Genomic DNA, 20978 nt, shown 5'->3' with positions numbered 1-20978 from the left:
ACCAGGACTTCACGTCTGGGCTGGGGGGTTTCTGGGCTGGGGGTTTTCTTTGGGTCCATTACTCCTTTCTCTTTGCCTTTTGGAAAGGTAATGTATACCCTGGGCCTGTGCCACCACTATATATTTGAAGTAGATAACTTATTTTAATCTCTCTCTCTCTTTTTTTTTTTTTGGCCATATGGGGTTTGAACTCAGGGCCTCATGCTTGCTAGGCAGGTGCTCTACCACTTGCACCACACTCCCAGCCCTTAGATAACTTATTTTGATTTGGTTTTACAGGTTCACAACTTCAAGGACACTGCCTAGAGTCTCAGGTGAGACTTTGGACTTTTGAATTAATTGAAGAACAATGTAAGACTTTGGGACTACTGGAGATAGATGACTGTAGTTTGCATTGTGAGAAGGATGTGAACCTTGGGGACCAAGGGAGAAATGCTGTGGTTTGAGTGTGTCCCTCAGGGTTCATGTGTTAAAATTTAATTCCCACTGTGAGATATTAAGAAGGTAGAAATTTAATACAACTATGTTGTCTAGAAGTGGGGCCTTTGGGAAGTGATTAGGACAAAGTCATCAGGACAGACTCCCGCAATTGGATACTGGTGGCTTTATAAGAGGAGGAAGCAGACAATACCCTCTGATACCCTACACCTCCCAGGGCTCTGCCAGCAAGCAGGCCATCAGCAGATGCAGGCCTCCAAGCCTGGACCTCCAGAGCCATGAACCAACGTAAATTTATTTTTGTTAAAATTTGCAGTCTGTGATTAATATACCCACTAAATTACATTGGCACCCTTGTTGAAAATCACCTGATGATAAATGTTGAGGCTTATTTTTGAATTCTCGATTCTTTTCCATCAATGTATATTAGTACTGCACTGTATCGATTACTGTAAACTTGGAGCAAGTTTTGAAATCAAGAAATGTGAATCATCCAACTTTCATCTATTCTGGATCCGTTGTGTGAATTTTAGAATCAGCTTATGAAATTCTGCAATAAATCAGTTGAGATTTTGCCAGAGATTGCATTAAATGTGTAAAACAGTGTGGGAGTACTGTCATCATCGTGCTACTGAATCTTGCGAACCATTAGACTATTCTGATGCATCTTTAATTGCTTTCAATAATATTTTATAGTTTCCAGTGTATAAGTTATGCATTTTTAGATTAAATTTGTGCCTATTTTATTCATCTTGATGCTATTGTCAATGGAGTTGTTTTCTTAATTTCATCTTCGGAGTGTTCATTTTCAGTGCATAGACATAAAATTGACTTTTGCATATTCATCTTGTGTTCTGTAGTTTTGATGGATTGTTTGTTAGTTCTAACAGATTTTTAGTGGATTCCATCAGATTTTCTACATACAAGATCATGTCATCTGAAAATAGAGATTGTTTTAATTATCCCTGTCTAATATGGATGCTTTATTCTATTCATAGTGTGTATTACGTTAAATGATTTCTGACTATAAACTCACCTTACAATTCCTTGTGTTGACCCCCCTTGCTCGTGGTGTATAATTGTCTTTATATGTTGCTGTACTTTGTTTGCTAGTATTTTGTTGAGAATTTTTGTGTCTGTATTCATAAAGGATATTGGTCTTTTCTTTTGTTATGTCTTTGTCTGATTTTTATATCAGGGCCTCAGAGAATGAGTTGGGAAATATTCCCTCTTCTTGGAAGAATTTATGAAGAACTATCATTATTGCTCTGGTATTATCTATTTCTGACAGAATTTATCAATGAAGACAATTGGACTTGGGGTTTCCTTTACGGGAAGTTTTAAAATTACTAATTTGATCTCTTTGCTTGATATAAGTTTATTACAATTTTCTACTTCTTTAATCAGTTTCAGTGGTTTATGCCTTCCTAGGAATTTGTCCATTTTATTTAAATTATCTACTTTTGGCACATCCAATTTGTAGAATTCCCTCACAATCCTCTGCATTTCTGTAAAGTCAGTAGTGATGTTCCCTCTTTCTTTTCTGCTTCTAATAAATTGTGTCGTCTCTCTTTTACCTTGACCCATCTTGCTAAAGCTTTGCCAGTTTTGTTTATCTTCAAATAGCTGGCTTTTGATTCTTTATTTTCTCTATTGTTTTTCTGTTCTCTTTTTTGTTAATTTGCACTCTAATCTTTATTTTTTTATTCTTTTAACTTGCTTAGTTTGCTCTTCTTTTTTGAGTATCTGAAGATAAAAATTTAGATTATTGAATACTTTCTTCTTTCCTAATATGGTCATTGACACCTATAAAATTCCCCCAAAGTAGTACTTTAACTGCAATTTAGAAGTTTGAGTTTGCTGTGTCTTCATTTTCACTCATCTCAAAATGTTGTCTGATTTCCTTTTGATTTTTGTGCCTGATGAAATGTATTGTTGAACCCCTCTGACTTTTTTATTTGCTTGTAATTTCCAAGTTCAGAATTTCTATTTTATTGTTTTTAACAGTTTTTCTTGAATGATACACAATTTTTCTTTTTTCTGTATTGCTAGGGATCCACCACATAGTTTTCTGCATGTTAAGCAAGCGTTTTGCCAACTGAACTACACTCTCAGCCCCTGAGACTTTCCTTGATGAGACATTGTCATTGTGCCATCCTCTGATTCTTTGAGCATGCTTTTCTTTTGTTCTTTGAACATTGCACAATAACTGGTTTTGAAGAGTTTGTCTGCTAGGCCTTCTATCTTTCTAGACTCCTTCAAAGGCAGTTTCCATTGCTTGCCTTTTTCTTGTGTATAGATCACATGTTCATTTTTTTTTAGGTTCTTGGGTTTGTTTGTTTGCATATCTTGCCATTTTTGTTGAATACTGAACATCCTAAAGAATATTTTGTAGCAACTGTGGATACTGAGAGCACACCTGGAGGTGGTTGCTGTCTGCAAGAGTTTGGTTCAGTGATTTGACTAACACCAAGCTGTGTTCCCCTACAGTGTGCAGCCTCAAAATTCTCTCACCTTTTTATTGTTAGCCTGGTCCCTGGGGCTAGGAATCGCTAGCCACTTGTTGGTCTAAGGCTTTGCTCATCTATTTTGATGTTTATACTGCTTTACTGGTGCATTTGTGAGTGGGTTGGCCGTTGGTAACCCACTTCTTTGGGCACATTCTAGCATCTTCTGTGATCTCCTCCTCTCTAATGGCTCCCTGGGAAGGTACATCCTTGGACATGCACAGTCTTTCAGACAATTGAAGGAAACTGTGCTGTTATGTTAATACTTGGGTTCCTAGAAGCTGCCCTGGATCAGAGTAACTTGTTTGCATTCAGTGTTTGATCAGAGGCTGTGTTTAAGCCCTTGAGTCAGTTGGCTTCCCTGTGTTACAGGGTCTGTTTGAGACTTGGGGGATGCTTTGAGGTCTGCTCCATGTCCTGCTAAGATGGTTCCCAAGTGGGCACATCCCCCACCCCTGAGGCCACTGGGATCCCAGCACAGCTCTCCTTGGCCACCTTTCTTTCTCTTTCTCGTGTGTGTGTGTGTGTGTGTGTGTGTGTGTGTGTGTGTGTGTGTGTGTGTATTGATTGTGCAAAGGGATTTCATTGTATTATTTCCATTCATGCATATACTATACTCTGATCATATTTTCCCCCCCTCTATTAATCTCCCTCCTGCCTCCCTCTTCCTGACTTTTGTTTTGCAATTTTATGGGTTCTATCATGTCATTTTCATATTTGCATATAATGTTCTTCAATCATATTCACTCCCCATCACCTTCTCCTTTCACCCTCCCCCTTCTCACAGTTTCTCTCCCCTAAACAATCCCCCTTTTATATTAATGTCATAGATGATAGATAGATAGATAGATAGACAGACAGTTAGACAGACAGATTCTGCAAATGAGAGAAAACATTCAATATTTGTCTTTTTGAGTTTGGTTTATTTCTCTTAACATGATGATTTCCTTTTCCATCCATTTTCCTGCAAATGACTTAATTTCATTCTTCTTTATGGCTGAATAATATACTCCGTTGTATATATTTCAAGAAAATATCATTGGGTACCTGTGCTGGTTCCATAGCTTGGCTATTGTGAACAGTGCTGCTATACACATGGGTGCACAGGTGTCTCTACTGTAGTCTGACTTATACTCCTTCGGGCATGTGTCCAGGAGTGGTGTAGCAGGATCATATGGAATCTGTTTTTAGTTTTGAGGAGCCTCCATACTGATTTCCATAATGGCTGCACTAATTTACATTCCCAACCAAAGTGTGGGGGTTCCTTTTTCTGTGCATCCTCGCCAGCATTTGCTGTTGTTTGTTTTCTTGATGGTAGCCATTCTGAGTGCAGTCAGATGAAATTTCAATGTAGTTTTGATTTGCATTTCTTTTATGACTAAATATTTGAATATTTCTTCATGTACTTATTGGTAATTTGCATTTTTTTGAGGACTGTCCAATTCATTTGCCCATTTATCAATTGGATTATCTGTTCTTTTGGTGTTTAATTTTTTGAGCTCTTTATTTATTCTAGTATTAATCCCTTGACAGATGAATAGCTGGCAAAGATTTCCTTTCATTCTGTCAGCTTTCTCTTCATTCTGGTGGTTATTTCCTTTGATGTGCACAGCTTTTTAATTTCTTTTAATAGGCACTCAGAAATGTTTTTATTCAGGAGCACAAGAAAGGATGAACAGATCAACACAATCCCAATGCACCGCAAGAGAGTAGAGCTTGTGTTCTAAATATGAAATAATTATGTACGTCCAATTTTATGAAATGCCTCTTGGTAGCCTTAAAATTACAGGTAATTTTTGTACCAAGATACAAAAACAATCACAAGCCTTGGTCTTTGTATACATTCACAATGAAATCTACCCAAGGTCTGTTTAAAGTTACTATGGTAATTTCATACAAAGGGTAGAAATAGAGAGCTATAATGGAGCTACAGATGGAGGTTTAGCCAGAGAGCAGCTTTTTAATTTAATGTTGGAGAAAAAGACAGCTTCTTCAACAAATGATATTGAGAAAACTGGATATCCACATGTAAAAGACTGAAACTAGATCCCTATCTCTTACCCTGCACAAAAATAATTCAAAATGGATCAAAGGTCTTAATGAAAGACTTGAAACTTTAAAACTACTTCAGGAAAACACTGGACAACACAGGCCTATGAAATGAGTTTCTGAATAGGTTTCCTTGTCCATCTCTTTCCTGCCTCTTTCTATTAAACTTGAGGCAGCCCTACTGTTTTGCTCATACCAGAGCTGCCTACCAGCTTCCTCTTCATTACTGTTCTCCCAAATCCCATTGTTTTCCCTAGCACTTCTTAGCATGAATTTCTTCACTCTATTTCCTTGGAAGTCAGTCCCCTGAGCACAGCTGCTGAGCTCATATGGTTTGCCCTCTCCTAGGGCAGAACTCTGCACCAACTGCAAGGAGCTGGGGTGAGGGACCCACTTCTCCCAGCATCACAATTGCTCCTTCCCCAAAGTGTGTACTTTGGGTGAGGGTGGCTAGTCCTCTGTGTCAAGGAATCTCCACCCTCCTAGTGAGGATCTGGGAGAGTGGGGACCCAGCCTGCTTCACTTTGAGTGGATCTTGTACCCTATAAGCAAGCGCAGTTAAGGTGGGGACAGGGAGACCGGTCCTCTTGGCTGTACTACCTAGAATGGAGTTTCTGTAACACTCAGCTGGGGGAAGTGGCCTGCTGCTCTGGGGAGACCATAGCTTCAGCCTGGGAGCTGGAGAAACAGCTCACCTGCAGAGGAGAAGGCCAGTGTGGTAACACTGCCGTAACTCAGCACTTCCTGACAAGGAAGGAAACAGGATGTAGCTCACAGGCCACAGACTCTCACTCTTCTCACCAAGGTTTCATAGATTTTCTTCAATGACTTTTTCTCCGTTTCCTGTAAGATCCTTTGAACAATTTCCAGGGACTTTATGACTTTTTAAAATAATTTTCTGCAATAGTTGTTTTTCTGCAGAGAGATCTGTTGAGCTCCTTACTCCTTTATTCTGAAAGTCCTGCCCTAGGTGGATTCTTCTATCTTGATATTTAATTGGATCAATGAGACCTTGACTGTTCCACTGGGAAGGATTGAAAGCTAAGAAATTCACTAGGGGCTGAGAGAACTTATGGCTGTCCAACAGTTTTGTTTTTTTTTTTTTTTTTGTATTTCAACCAGGTATTTTATTGGTCTGGCAAATGCAAAATATACAAATTTCTTGAAGGCATCCCCTGTTTGAAAGCTAGCACAGCTTCATCCCAGGTCATTAATTCAGACAAATATACAGAACACAGAGAAGTCAAAAATCACACATAAAAGGCCCCCAAATCAATGAACAATTAAACCTAATCTAGACTGCTTTCTATTTTTTAGGCTCCCTTATACATATTAAATAAATAAATAGCACATCTGCTATCAAAATAATAAAAAAATAAATTTCAAGTATTACAAATGAAAATATCATTGGTGTGGTTCAAACAGTTTTTCTTCTCCCCCAAAGAGAAGAGCTTTTTTGCCCATGGTCAATGGAGAGGGGGAGAATCACCCAAAAACAAATATGCAAAGTTAAAAACATTGGTCCCTGTTTTGTTTTGTGGGGATGAGAAGGAAACCAGTAGAAGCAAAAGTTCCATGACTGCAGCTCAGAACCCCCTCCCCCAATGCCTCCTCAAAATCAGGTCACTGCTTTTCCCCAGACCTTACTGATGTGCTCTCTACCCTTACCAAACTGAAGCCTTGTGCTAAGCAAAGAATTCTTTACTCATGCATTGATTTTAGGTCATCACACCCTCATCCAGCCCCTGCCTGTCTCAGACTTGAGAGTTTACGTTCAAAGACTTGGCTCTGAAAACTAGAGAGGAAGAGGTCAGAAAGTGGCCCCTAAGAAAACAACCTCAAAGGCAAAACCACAGATCTCATAATAGGACCAGCCTGTTTTTTTTTTTTTTTAATTTTATTATTCATATGTGCATACAAAGCTTGGGTCATTTCTCCCCCCTGCCCCCACCCCCCTCCCTTACCACCCACTCCGCCCCCTCCCTCTCCCCGCCACCCCCTCAATACCTAGCAGAAACTATTTTGCCCTTATTTCTAATTTTGTGTCCAACAGTTTTTTAATGCAAACTCCGATTGTCTCTTAAAATTTCAGTAATGTCATACATTTGCTCTTCTCCATCCTCCAACGTTACCACACAGAATGCTGACAGCTCACTTTCATTTTATATCACAAATATGTGACATACAGTATTTTTGAGTTGGAAGGAGACATCAGAAAAATGAGGACATAAGTCCTAAGAGGAAAGGACTTGCTATTCTAGTTTTCCAATTTTTGCATGAAATAAGAAATGGTAATCAAACAACAAATAATGTGTCTAAAATGGTATTTTCAAATCAAGTACTGTTTCTGGGTAGCACAAATTATTCATAACTCAGCAGTGTCACTGCAAGCTTTATGTTCTCCAAAGAATGAATTTTCTTTCCTGAGACACTGGGTCCCAGACAAACAGCTGAATTAAGACATTCTCTCACATCTCAGATCAGCAACAATGTTGAAATTCAGTTCAAATACAATTTGAAATCTAAAGGCCCTCAAATGTAACATGTTTAGATAAGAAGATAATTTTCTACTTAAAACAGTTATCCTGTCAGTTCTGTTTAAAAAAACTAATCATATTTAGGAAATATTTGAGAATGATAAAGACACAATATTTAATACTCCATGCCATGCTTTTCCCACTGAGATAGTAATGCCTAAGCCTGATAAGTTGTGAATTAATTTTTGTAAAAATTGAAATAATTGTAATGGTGTACTTTTAATTTCTATTCACAGAGCTGCCAAGTTTTTAACCTACATAAGAGTGTGGTATGTAGATGTCACAATAGTTTTTTGAAGATATTGTAATAATTTGTCCATTTCCATGGTCATGTGCTTCTCAGCCACATTTTGCAAACCATTTAGAAGAGTATTCTAGAAAACTGGAGAAAACAAAGCTGTAAGCTCTGGGCTACAAGAAGACTAAATGATTTTTCAAGAGCTCAAAAGCCAGGCTCTCAGCTTCTTGTGGATGGCCTTTCACTTGTGCCTCATGTGCCCAAATGACACATGAGAATGCAAGATAAGCAAAAAGGCATTTAATAATAGCAAGGTCACTTGGGGACTTTTTAGTCTGTAGGATTTCAGAGCCCTTTTCTAGATTTTATCTGATTACAATCCTGTGGCGCAGAAAGTAACAATGGTGGTACGGCAGTAGTAAGTCTGGTAACACCTCATTTGGGGATGAGGACACTGGTTCTTCCCAGGGCTCACTGATTTCAGCAGCATCACACAGTCAGGGAGCAGGAGAAGCAGTGTGAACCCAAGCCTTTCCAAGCAAACTTATGTACTAGACGCAGAGTGAAGGTCAATGAACCATGACACTCAGCTACCAAGGTGGTGCCAGGGGTGACAGGGCCTTGCCCTCAGGGATTATGTGCCCACTCCTGCCCTTCACTTGCTTTCCTTTTACACACGGGGTCTGCTCCACCACTAAGACTTGATTCAACTTTGACATTGAAAATAGGACGGCTAGGTGTGCTGGTGCACCTCATGGGGTAATCCCAGTCCTTGGGAGACCAAGTCCTTGGGTGGACAGTAAGTCCAAGGCAGCCTGGGCTACGTAGTGAGACCCTGCCTCAAAAAAAGAAAAAGAATGCCAGTCATGCTGGCACAAGCCTATAATCCCAGCACTTGAGAGGCTGGTGCTGGAGGGTCAAAAGTTGGAAGCCAGCTTGGAACACACAGCAAAACAAACAAGAATAGGACAAGTTCTCTTAAGGGCCACCAATATTTTTGCCCTTGAGTCAGTTATTTAACTTCCCTATGCCTTGGTTTTCACTTTAAAAAACAAAACCAAAAAACTTTCCAGGGAGGGAGAAGGGAGAGGAACAAGGGAATATAATGGTTGCTCAAAATACATGAATTTTCACATGAAACCCCCCTGTGCTGCCAATGAATCCTAAATGAAAAAAAAAAAAAGAAACAAAACTTCTACCTTCAGTTTGATATAGCAAAGGCCAGCTTACTACATAATACAATGAAACTTGAAAGACTGATGAGCGACGTATGGCACTTCTAGACACCTTTGCTCAAGCATGTTTATATAACAAATATTTTTATATCTTCATAGATGGACTACATCACAGCACATTAAGGACCTAGTTGCAGCAAGCGTTTCCCATGGACTAAATGTGTGTCCAGTTTTTGTCAATGTAGCATATCTTGTATGAAAAGTAGCTCCCTTAGACATTGTCTACACTTAACATCACATAAATTAAGGATGAATGAAGGCAAGGAGGACAAGAGCGGACATAAACTAAGAATTTCCCCATGTAGCTTCATTCTGCAATTTGATTCCCCTCTTTCTCCCATGAAGACAATCATTTCTTTCCTTGACATTGAACTGAACATGGAGACAGGGCTAGGATGGTGGCTGAAGTGATAGAGCATTTACCTAGCATCCATGAGGCCCTGGGTTCAATCCCCAGTATGACAAAAACAAAAGTAGGAAGGTCAGGAGAGGGTCGTAACTGGGAGGGTGCTTCAGTTCTCTACTGCTGCACAGCAAACCATCCCCAAAGCGTAAAGACTTACCAACAGTGTTGTATTGCTTCTTACTGTTCTGTGCTCCCATCTGGAGCCACCATTGTGACTCTCAGCAGCTGTTGACAGGGGCACCTTTGTTATCCACATGGCTTCTGCACAGCATGGTGGAACTGGGGTTCTAACATGGCAAAAGCAGAGACCAGCAGGCCTCTCAAGGGCTAAGTGGCACAGTGTCACTTCTGCATTCTACTGGGGAATACAAGACACAAGAGTCAACTCAGATTGCTCTACCTCTTGGCAGGAGGAGGGATGTGCTCATTGAAGACTGGAAGTGACTATTGGAGACAACTCACCACAAAGGAGTTAAAAAATAGGAGCCTTTTGACTTCTGTTTGGACATCTCAGACCTACAGAGAAACGTGGATGTGTGTCAGCCTTCTGTCATTATGACAAGATACCTAAGAAAAAACAAAAAAAAGGAGGAAGGATTTCTTTTGGCTCATGGTTTTAGAGGTTTCAGTGCATGGTCAGCAGACTCCATTGCTTTTAGACCTGCAGCAAGAGAGAAACATCACGGTGGAAGGGTATGACAGAGGCAAGTTGCTCACCACATGACAGTCAGAAAGCAGAGAGCCAAAGAGGAAAGGTCCAAGGACAAGATAAATCCTTCAAAGGCGTGCCCCTAGACACCCATTTTCTCTAAGTAGGCTCCACTTCCTAATAGCCCATTCGACTATGAACTCATCAATGGATTAATCCATTGATAAGCTTAGCACCCTCATGATTTAGTCACCTCTCAATAACACCACCAGCTGGGGACCAAACTTTCAACACATGAGCCTTTCTGGGGGAGGGGGAACACATCACATCTAAACCACAACAGTGGGTGAGGTAAAAGAATCAGTATGGGTTTGCACCAGTTCTGAAGAGTCCAATTCAGTGGTCCTAGGCTGGAAATTCAACAGGACAGACATATCCACATTCCCACTCCCTCACCTCTAGGGAGGAAATAGAAAACTGAGGCAGGATCACAGAAGTGGAGGGGCTGAGGCCTGAACTGTGTCCCTCTCAAAATGTCTATACTGAAGTCCTAACCTGTAGAACCACGGAATGTGACTGTATTCGGAGGTAAGGTCTTCAAAGAGATCATTAAGTTAACAAGGCTGTTGAAGTGGGCCCTGAACCAGTCAGACTGGTGTCCTTACAAGAAGAGGAGCTGAGGACACACAGAGAAACAGCCATGCAAAGAAGGCAGTGAGAGGGTGGCCATCTGCAAGCCAAGGACAAGAGGCCTCAGGGGAAACCAAATCTGCCAACAGCTTGACTGGGATTTCCAGCGTGCAGAATGTGAGAAGTGAGTTTCTGTTGCTTAAGCCACTTGTGTGGTATTTTGCGGGGGAGCCAGAGGGGACTAATACCGACAGGGAAAGCCTAAGATTGAAGGGCCCAGGAAACCAAGATTCACATGGGAATGCGAAGAAAGGCCTGAAACACCACCAGAATTTCTCAGAGACTTGCCGTATCAAAGGTGCCCAGAGCTGGCTTGGGGTGTGGTGATATGTACCTGGGGCTCTTGGCCAGAAAGGTAGGTGTGCAAGATAATCCTCCAGATAAAGGTCACACAACCTGGAGACAGTCCTGGGTGTGTCTCAATGATCCCTCTCTATTTTCGTAGAAATAGTGATTAGAGGCTGGGCGTGGTGGCTCACACCTGTAATCCCAGCTACTTGGGAGGTAGAGAGGCCAGTCCAGGCAAAAAGTTATCCAGACCCCAATCTCAACAAATAAGCTAGGTGTGTTGGAGCATGCCTGTCATTCCAGTTATGCAGGAGGTGAAAGTCAGAGGAGCTAAATCCGAAGACTCTTGAGGAAAAATGTGAGACCCTATCTGAAAAATAACTGAAGCAAAAAAGGGTTAGAGGTGTAACCCAAGTGGGAGAGTGCTTGGTTAGCATATGCAAAGCCCTCAATTCAAATCCCAGTACTGCAAAAGAGAAAAGAAAGTGATTAGTTTTCAACATTTAAAAATAAGGAGGCTTTATCCTTTAAAATGAAGATATTTGGCTTCTCTAAAAAAATCAAAAGACCCCATGTCCCTTGAACAGTCAGGGGCTGGGACTTGGTTTTGCATTTGCATGTGCATTGTCAGCCTGAGTGCTGTGAACAACAGGTGGGAAAAATAGACAAGCACATTCTCTCAAAGTGCAGCACTTTGGAAGTCTTTATGGTAATTTATGTCTGGTCATGACAGTAAAGAGTGTGATTCACCCGCTGACTTTGTTCATTGTGATTTACAGTGGAGCAACTTACATAATTAGCTGCATCCAGAAGTGGTGGGAGCTTCCAATATCCCAGGTAGGGTGTTTAAAGGGTTTTTGTGATCTTAAACTGAGTTTTTATAGTTGTTTCTATTTCCGGATGACACTGGAAGTAGCTTGAAGGGTCCGTATGTGTTCAAATTACTTCTCACTTGACACTCTTAGGTACACATTGGCAGCTCCTAAGTTCCTTGATCAGTGTCTTGAAAAATCTCATTTTAATTTACACATCAAACAAGAGAGGGCCTGCTTACTCTCGCTGGGGGAGCCTTGATTGAATTTCTAGGCTTTTGAGACACAACATTCCCAGTTTGTTCGTGTTCCTTATACAGAATACCTGAGACAGAATCAGCAACAGAATTCTGTTCAGATCTGGTTTGCCTTTCTTCCAAGCACTTTGCATATTTTAAAGAGGATTCTCCCTGATCCCAGGTTAAAGTAGACACTTAGACAAGCTGCAGTCCCTGCCTTGGTCCCCAGAGACTTTATCTCCATTTGAAGAGCTGATACTACAGAAGGCTGGTGCTGGCTGTTCACACCTCCCAACCGGGCTTTATGGGAGCACACCAGAGTCTATATTTATAATCCTTATACTTAGTGACCTCCTTGCAGTCACACTACGGAGACTGGCTTTTCTCCTCTAGTCAGTCTAGTCCAAGATCAATGATGTGACAAAAATTGTTGTCTGTCTGCCACCTTCTGGAAGTCTTGCAGACTCGCCTGCAGTCAGGAATCCATGGGGTCTTATGCCACAGTGCACCTGTGCCCATAAAAGCCACATTGAGCATTTGGAGAGACCTCACCATGTGCCAAGGTTTTGGGTGGGCTGAATCATCCAACTGTCACCTCCGTTCACTGGAGTAAATACTCTTATTACACCCGCTTACAGGTCAGGAAACTGAGGCACAGTGGAAAATAACAAAGCTGGTTGTTGAAACCAGCAGGCAGCCTCACCCTACAGACCTAAAGCCATACATGTCTTTAAATGAATTGCTTATATACGTAGCTATGCAAATGGCCAGTTTGACCCAAAAAAAGCATTTCCAATGACTCACAGAATCGCAGAAAGATAAAATTTAAATCAATGGGAGGATAAATTGGGCAGCAGGAAATGAGGACAAGAAAGGTGGAGTGGAATCAGCAGCGATCTCTGTGCAGAGCCAGGGTGTTGTGGCCACTTCAGGGCCAGTGAACTATCAGCATTTCTATCTCTCTCACATTTTATATCCAAATATTTATCATAGGAATCTAATTATGATGAAAGGTCCATCCCCTACCTCTCTCTTTGTCCTCTCAATCCTGTTAGCACTGGGAACAGGAATTTCTACTTCTCTGAGGTCCTAGAATTTCTACCTCCTCAGCCACGCCCTGTGACTCAGCTGATTAGGGAGAGGTGGGACCTGTCCCATTGCCCACGTGTCTCTGCAGGGCTCCCCTGCACAGTGCACTCTCTCCTTGGGCTTTTCTGGGAGTTGATTAACTGCCAGACTCCTCCCTGCAGGGCAGGCCCTATCTCTCATGAGCCTGAAGTCCTTCAGCTGTTCTAAGTGGGTGAGGTTCAATTCACTGGGCCCTTGTGGGGCTGGGGATGTCACTCAGTGACAGAGCACTTGCCCAGCTCGGGTTTGATCCCCAGCACCACAAAAAGGGCAGTTGTGGGGCACCCATTTTGGCTTCAGATCCAGCTTTTTCAGTAACAAAGTTGATGTTTTGGTCCCTAACTGATGTATAGCTTCTTAAATATGATAACTCAGAATCTGGAAGGAAAGGGGTGATTTTTTTTTTAATTCTTTAAATTCTCCAGTGATAACTCGTTTTCTCACAAACATTTCTATTCTTAAAATAAGGGATCTTCTGGAGCTATATCAGTTAGGAAAATTTGTGATCGCAAGTAACCAAATCACTGGCCCCAAATGGCTGCATGAGATTGGGTTTTCTGAGAAGCAGAGGCCAAGACAGCATTAGATGGGTAAACCATTCGCTGGAGCAATGCTGGTGAAAGCTGAAAAGGAGGTGGCTGGGGAAAGTGGGGAGAGCCTTCAGAGCATGATGCTGGCCTGTGAAGGGAAGAAAGGGGACAAAGGAGGACAGAGAACGTCTCTGGCTGCAGTGTACAGCCAGCCAAGTTCTGGCCAAGACCAGTGGGGAGTCCTTCACACAGTGCTGCCATTGATGGATCCCCACATGGCGCAGCAATGAGCCTGCAGTGGCTTTTTGGCCAGGAGCAGCTTGTTAGAAGTGTGGCCTCAGCATCAGTGGAGGGGCAGATCCAAAAGAGAGGAACAAGGCTGTCCATTATACTCTCTGCAGCAGGAGATCTGAGCAGTGACCAAGGCAGGTTTGATCTCCCTTAAAATAATAAGTTCTAATTAGGTAGAACTACAGGCATGAGGAGTGGTGTCCAGCTAAGCTTCAGGCATGTCCTCACAGTCTGGTAATGACCAGCTGTCACCTCTGCTGTCAGCAAGGAGAAAGATAGACTGGCAGCATCTTTAGGAAGAAAATAAAAACCTCACAGAAGTATTACAGAAGCCATTTCTTCTTTCTCACTGACCAGAACTAAGCCATGTGGCCACTGCTGGAAGAGGGCTAGAGAGAAAGGAGTTAGGGAAGGGTGTTGGGTTAGTTACCATGATTGTGTGCCCACCACAGAGGTCCAACACTGGTCCAGAGGACGGCCACAATGCTAGTATTTCAGGCCCACACAGATGCCCTGGTGTGCTCTGTTGAGGGCTCCTAGAATGCGTGCTAATGTCACAGTCTGAAGCAGCATATCATTCACATTATATAGTACATTTTTCCCTCCCAGAAAAGTATTTAAAATTTTTTTGGAGGGCTGAAGCTAAGTAATTGGAAAGGAAATGATTTTTTTTTTTTCTTTTTTGCCAACCATCTCAGGTACTTTTACTTGTGTCTTGTCTAAACTTTTCAATGACCTTGTGTGTGTGGTGGATGTTATTTTAGGCTTTGAGGTTTTTTTCTCTCTGTCTACACTACTCTTCCCTCTTGTGGCAGCCACAGGATTTGAACTATGGATGCCAGCTCCATTGGGTGGTCCTCATTAAGTCAGAGTACTCTCATCCCTTTGGCAGTCATTGGTGCAGAAATGGACTTGAGACCAATTTAGCTCAATGGGATCTAGAGGAAGTTTGCATGGGCTTCTGGAAATTTTTTTCTTGGGCTAGAGAAAGGCCACAGGGAGAGGTTGTTTCTGTCTTTAGCAGGTATGAACAAGAAAACCAGGAATCCTGATTGCTTCTAGGTGCCATCGTGGGACCCTGAAGGGAGCTCCATGTAATGAAGCAACACTGTAGACAGCAGCCCAACCTGCATCCTCAAGGACATCACTGAGTTGCTGAAACAAAATCCCTGAAGGCTTCATAATGTGCAGATGCCTAGGTATAAGAGCCCATCCATTTCTTGACTGTTAAAGCCACTATATTTGAATTTTCTGCTACACTGAAAGCATCCTAACTGATCCAGGTGTCAGTCCCATTTTACAGAAGAGAAACCAATGTCTAGAGGGATGAAATAACTGGCCCAAGGTCACAGAGCCAGTGCATCAGAGCTGGGTTTGGAACCAAGGTGACTGTTGGCTCCACACCCTGCAATTAATCTGGCTGTTCACTGGGAGAGCTGACTCATGTGTTTCAAGATTATAAGAACAGCTCAGACATGTTCAACTTCCTAAGAAACTGGCATTGGACTTTTCACACTTCCTCTCTGAGTTCAGAGCTGGGCCATTTCCTGTGTAACACAGATATCCAAAACATCAAAAGACTTCACAAATCACTGTAATACCAAACCAGGCAGATTTATTACTGGTTTGCAGGATGGCATCAGTATTTTTCTCCATTTTTTAAAGCAGACAGTAATGATGAAAGAGTATTAAACAAATATATGTCAAGTAGTGGCTTCCAATTTTCTCTTATCACAGCTGACAACTGTCCTATACTTTGTGGGAAGTGTGGGTGAGAAGAGGCACTAAATTGTCAGCAGATTTTCATAGCACGGACAAAAAGACTATGCATGCAACAGTGCGATGACCAAATACAAGACCTTTTTCTAGGGCAATGCAAAATCTCAGCATTGGACAGAATCTGGAGGCAAGCTGCTCTAGTCTTCTACCACAGCAGGTAGGTGTTCCTTTCAGATTGTCCCCTGACAGTCATCCAGTTTTTCCTTGAAAATGCTGAGCACATGAAGAGAGGAGGGAGTCTTTTCCCTTCTCATTGCTAGGGGAAGTTCCTCATATTGCACTAACTTCATACTTACATTTTGTTATAAGCAAAGTTATTGTTCTTCAGAGTAGAAGTAGAACAGATACCAGCTTTTTCTTTTTCCTTTATTATTCATATGTGCATACAAGGCTTGGGTCATTTCTCTCCCCTACCCCCACCCCCTCCCTTACCACCCACTCCGCCCCCTCCCTCTCCCCCCACCCCCTCAATACCCAGCAGAAACTATTTTGCCCTTATTTCTAATTTTGTTGTAGAGAGAGTATAAGCAATAATAGGAAGGAACAAGGGTTTTTGCTGATTGAGATAAGGATAGCTATACAGGGAGTTGACTCACATTAATTTCCTGTGCGTGTGTGTTACCTTCTAGGTTAATTCTTTTTGATCTAACCTTTTCTCTAGTTCCTGGTCCCCTTTTCCTATTGGCCTCAGTTACTTTTAAGGTATCTGCTTTAGTTTCTCTGCGTTAGGGCAACAAATGCTAGCTAGATTTTTAGGTGTCTTACCTATCCTCACCCCTCCCTTGTGTGCTCTTGCTTTTATCATGTGCTCAAAGTCCAATCCCATTGTTGTGTTTGCCCTTGATCTAATGTCCACATAGGAGAGAGAACATACGATTTTTGGTCTTTTGGGGCAGGCTAACCTCACTCAGAATGATGTTCTCCAATTCCATCCATTTACCAGCGAATGATAACATTTCATTCTTCTTCATGGCTGCATAAAATTCCATTGTGTATAGATACCACATTTTCTTAATCCATTCGTCAGTGGTGGGGCATCTTGGCTGTTTCCATAACTTGGCTATTGTGAATAGTGCCGCAATAAACATGGGTGTGCAGGTGCCTCTGGAGTAACCTGTGTCACAGTCTTTTGGGTATATCCCCAAGAGTGGTATTGCTGGATCAAATGGTAGATCAATGTCTAGCTTTTCAAGTAGCCTCCAAATTTTTTTCCAGAGTGGTTGTGCTAGTTTACATTCCCACTAACGGTGTAAGAGGGTTCCTTTTTCCCCTCCGGATACCAGCTTGATTAAAAAAAAAAAATGGTGGCAAATTATCTGTTACTGTGTTCTGTTCCCAAAAGAGATATTCTGATGAGCCACCAGTAAGAGATATGTTCCTAAGGGGTGACCACATTTACTGTTATGGCTTACATCTGAATGCTACAGGTATGGTCGCCAGCCTGTGGCACTGTTGGGAGGTGATGCAACCTTTAGGAGGGAGGGCCTAGTGGAATGAAATAAGACCACTGGAGACATGACATTAAAGGGGACAGTGGGACCCTGGCCTCTTCCTGTCTCTCTGCTTCGCAGAAACCCACGCCCCCATGATGTTCTGCCTTACCACAGGCCCACAACAATGGGGCCAAATGACCATGGACTGAAACTCATGAAGCTATGAGCAAAATAACTCATTCCTTTTTTAAGCTGATTTTCTCAGGTATTTTGTCACAGTGAATGGAAAGCCAACTAACACACCTTCTTTTTTTTTTATATTTCTTTTATTCATATGTGGATACAATGTTAGGGTCACCAGTCCCCCCTTCCCCCCACCCCCTTCCTTTCCCCACACCCCTAACACCTTCTTAACCCGTCATCCCCTAACACACTTTGGATAGAATAGAACACACATCCTATCTATGAATTTGATGTAGCCCAAGAGAGAGAAAGAATAACTTCAAGTGTTTGTGTAGCTCAAAGGTGACCTTTGAAAAGGAAGATGGCTTCACTTTTAAATTTTTTTTTTCAAAAAAGCACACTTGTTTAGCTTTAACAGTAAGGTAGTATGACAAAGATAATAATGAAAAATAGCAGTCTTCTACCACACCCTCTGAATCTTTTTGCATCTCGTTTCCCAGAGGCAAAATCTAGCTATTTTGTCTGATGTTTATACTTACATTTCTAAGTAATGTGTTGATACTGTTATTTCTTGGCTTTTCAATTTTAGAGATCATCCCATTTCTTTCTATTATAGAAAATTAAGATGTAGCATGGTTTCACCTCCTTTTCCTACTCCTTGGTGCACCCCTTACTTCCTACCTCCACTTACCAACTCTCCTCTCCCAGCTTCTCAATATAGTTATACCATAATTTTTGGCTGGGTCAACATTTTACTGTTTATGTTCTGATGATGATGTAAATCTTGCTCACAGCTGCGCTGTGCAATGAAATCCAGAAAGAACAAAGAGGCATGACCTGACCTCAATAATAGAGTTTGACTGGGATGTGAGGTGCCAAAGCCTTCCCTGGTTTGTTCAAGACCAAATCACAGACCCAGGAAAAGCCACCACTGGGGTTACTTGCTCTGTGTCTGCTTGGGTCAAGGCAGGACCAATTCCGCAAGTATCAAGCAAGACTTTCCTTCCTAAAGATATGAAGATGTGAACATCTTGCACAGTGGACAAAGAGATGAAAAGAAGGGTGAGCCCAGGGCAGCAGAACAAAGCCATCAATCAGCCAACCTCTGTTGGTGTGGGAATCTCTCTGAGGAGGAGTTTTGTCCTTTTCTAAAGGACTCTGGGATCAGTCCAATGAAACATGCTTACTAAATACTTTTTACCCTCTAATTACCCATAGCCTTTGGTGATTCATATTGAATTGATGCTGTAGGGTACCCAAGGATCAGCCACTGATGGAAGCCATGCAACTTCCAGTTTTCTCTGCTTCTCAGCTGTCCTTCCAATCCCCTGCCAGGTCATTTCTGGTAATGGCCCTGACTGCTGCCATCTTGCCTTGCTGCTTGTCTGCCCTGCCTAATGGAGAGGGCATCTATCTGCCCTCCTTTGGACACCACAGTCAAGCTGATTTTGTTTTTAAGATAAATGTTGCTTTTCCAAAGATTAGAAATCCAAATTTCTACCATATACAACAGGACCAGTCTTTAAGACTTGCTCATTTGTTAAATTTCCCCCATATGTGTGTGTAAAATGGGATAACACCTATTTGTTCGTTTTTATTTCTGCCCTAAGAAAGTCTCATTCTTACTGAGATTTTTCCCCCCAGTGCTTGGGGACCAAACCCAGGGCCTCTTGCTTCATGATGACCGCTGAGCCACACTTCCAACCCCTCACTGAGTTCGTTTTTTTTTTTTTTTTTTGGAGGTACTGGAGTTTGGACTCAGGGCCTTACACTTGCCAGGCAGGTGCTCCACTACTTGAGTCACTCCACCAGCCCCTTTGTGTGCTGGGTATTTTTGAGATAGTCTCACAGACTATTTGACTGAGCTGGCTCGGAACCGAGAGCCTCTTGGTTTTTGTCTCCTGAATAGTTAGGATTACAGGCCTGAGCCACCAGTGCCCAGCCTTGTTGAGTTTTTATAGCCCCTTGAGAGGAAACTATAAACCTATAGGGATTTCATTAAAAATTCTACCCTAATGATTTTTCTTTCTTTGTTTCATGGTTTTGTTCAGTTTTTGTTTCTTTGTTTTGTCTTAATTTTTTTTTTTTTTTTTTAGCTGAGGTCTTGCAATATTCCCTACAAGGTGACCTGGAATTCCTGGGCTCAAGCAATCCTTGGGCCTGATCTCCCCAGTGCTGGGACTACAGTTGTGCACCACCGTGTCTGGTTTCAGGATTTTTCAACCTGAATAAAATGAAACAAACCAGGGAAAACCCCATTGATTTCCTGCCCCCCCCCCACCATGGAAATATTTAAATTACTTTTAAAAAAAGCAGATACCTAAGTGTCCTTTTTCATTTTCAAAGGATCAGCTTCAGTTTCTAATCGACCGAAGTCCACCTCCAAAACTCACAGTGACACTCCTAAGCAGCCTCATTGAACATGGTTCCAATTTAGGAACTTTCTTTTATGAGTCTGTAAACTTTTCACGATTCGGTTATGCAAAGGAAGGTAGAGCGCTGTCTTCCACGGAGAGAAGTCATAAATGGATGTGAAAAAAGTCATTTGAGCCATTGAAGCTGTTTACTGACAAAGCTGACCTTCCTCTTGTCTCACTGGATATTAATACACCTCTACTTGGTCATAGCTGTCAGATTTAAAGCTTGTCCTTTGCAAATAATTGGGCTTGATCAAAACTTGCCCACTAGCAGAGGTGATCAAAGGCTCCATTTTAGATGCAATTTTAGGCCAGAACACTACAGTACAGTTTTGCAGCCTGCAAAAAGGCTTTGATATTTAAAAATTGATCCATTAAACAAATGTGTGTGATAAGCAATAGTAGCAAGTATTTGCTGAGTGCTTAACTCTGAGTCAGATCCTACTTGTGTGTGTTAACACATTGGGTCCAACGCAATTCATCCTCTGAAGCTGACGTATTGTCAACATGTCTGTCCCTTCTGACAGAAAGTGGCTAAGCAGGGACTTGAACCTCAGGGACCAGGTGCGAGGAACTATACGCTTAACCACAGTAATACAATCCTGCTGTCTTCCCAGCCCACATCCTATCTTACAGGCCACAGAGCTAGTGAAAGACACAGAAAAGAGTTAAAACTCAGGTCTTTCAATCCAAGTCTGTGCCCCCCAACATTTACTTCTTTTGTCATCCTACATACCCAGGCAAAGCTAGGACCATCAGGTTTGTCTTTTGAAAGGCTAGAGCTAGGTTGTACATACCTCTGGAACAAATCATAAGGGGTTGCTGAAAATAGCTTAAAAAATATTTTTTTAAACTAAAATTGATGTAATTCCAGCACTCAGGAGACTGAGGCAGGAGGATCATGAGTCAAAGGCCAGACTGGGTAACACAGTGAGACTCTGTTTCAAAGATAAGGGCTGGAGGCATGGCTCAAATGGTATGGTGCCTGCCTAACAAGTGTGAAGCCCTGAGTTCAAACCTCACTACCGCCAATAAATGAATAATAAAAACAAAAATCGATATAAAAGCTCACAATGAGTAAAATGTCAAAATTTTAAATAAAAGTAGGCCAAGTCCCATCCCAATTTTT

At 41.8% G+C, this 20978-nt stretch overlaps 1 long non-coding RNA gene across 1 annotated transcript; it reads left to right on the top strand.

Moving 5' to 3' along the window:
- The first annotated feature begins 10726 nt into the window (after nucleotides 1-10726).
- LOC141411334 (uncharacterized) lies at nucleotides 10727-19701 on the top strand. Its single transcript, XR_012436101.1, has 4 exons — nucleotides 10727-10873; nucleotides 11817-11874; nucleotides 15100-15973; nucleotides 19529-19701. It is a non-coding gene; the product is annotated as an uncharacterized lncRNA (long non-coding RNA).
- The last annotated feature ends 1277 nt before the right edge of the window (nucleotides 19702-20978 follow it).

This window comes from Castor canadensis, chromosome 10 (genome assembly GCF_047511655.1).
Source record: "Castor canadensis chromosome 10, mCasCan1.hap1v2, whole genome shotgun sequence".
NCBI classification, from domain to species: Eukaryota; Metazoa; Chordata; class Mammalia; order Rodentia; family Castoridae; genus Castor; species Castor canadensis.
Note: the sequence above shows the minus strand (reverse complement) of the source record. Positions and strands in the feature narration are given on the sequence as shown.